At 57.1% G+C, this 559-nt stretch overlaps 1 protein-coding gene across 2 annotated transcripts in view; it reads right to left on the bottom strand.

Moving 5' to 3' along the window:
• Positions 1–238, bottom strand: part of SPARC (secreted protein acidic and cysteine rich) — a 22,863-nt gene extending 22,625 nt beyond the window's left edge. Inside the window, exon 1 of one of the 2 annotated variants that reach the window (XM_023515450.1) lies at positions 51–238. The gene's annotated coding sequence lies outside the window, so the exon portion shown is untranslated. The remainder of the gene's footprint in view (positions 1–50) is intronic. The other variant, XM_012808210.2, reaches the window with a different exon arrangement.
• Positions 239–559: the final 321 nt, after the last annotated feature.

Here is a 559-nt window from a genome sequence, read left to right as displayed (position 1 = left end):
GGGATAGGTGCAACTACAGAAGGCGAAGGCCGGGCAGGGGACATTCATACCTCAGTGGCAGGCAGGCAGCGGGCAGAGCGGCTATCCGGACAGTCTGAAGGTCTGCAGGAATGTGCAGGGGTTTAGAGCCAGGCAACAGGAAACCACTGGGAGTTCTGGGCTGGGTCTATCTCCCCCTCCACCCCTCGGTCCCTCCTCCTCCCCTGTCTCCTCCTTCTCCTGACCTCCCCCTTCTCCCTGGCCAAGGCTGTCTCTGTCTTTGATTTCTTTCCTCCTCTTTTGCGGTGGGCTGACCAAACACCCCAAACCCGCCTGCCTCATCTATTCTGGAGCTGCTGCCTAAACAGACTCCCAGAGTGCCCGGCTGAAAAGACCTGCAGGAATTGCCCAGAACAGCCTCCTTGTTCAGAGAGCGTGCAAGGGATCACCCAAGGGCCCCCAGTGGCTGGCTGGCCCAAATGTCCTGACTCTCCAACCAGTGGCCTTTACAAGAGTCCTCCCTAATATTAGGCAATGCTGAGAAGGGCAAAGCAATTCAAGAGGGTTGTATTTGTGACAA

Source organism: Otolemur garnettii, unplaced genomic scaffold (assembly GCF_000181295.1).
Source record: "Otolemur garnettii isolate 467f Iridium unplaced genomic scaffold, OtoGar3 scaffold00003, whole genome shotgun sequence".
NCBI lineage: Eukaryota > Metazoa > Chordata > Mammalia > Primates > Galagidae > Otolemur > Otolemur garnettii.
The sequence above is the reverse complement of the archived record's forward strand: the minus strand, read 5'-3'. Positions and strand labels throughout refer to the sequence as shown.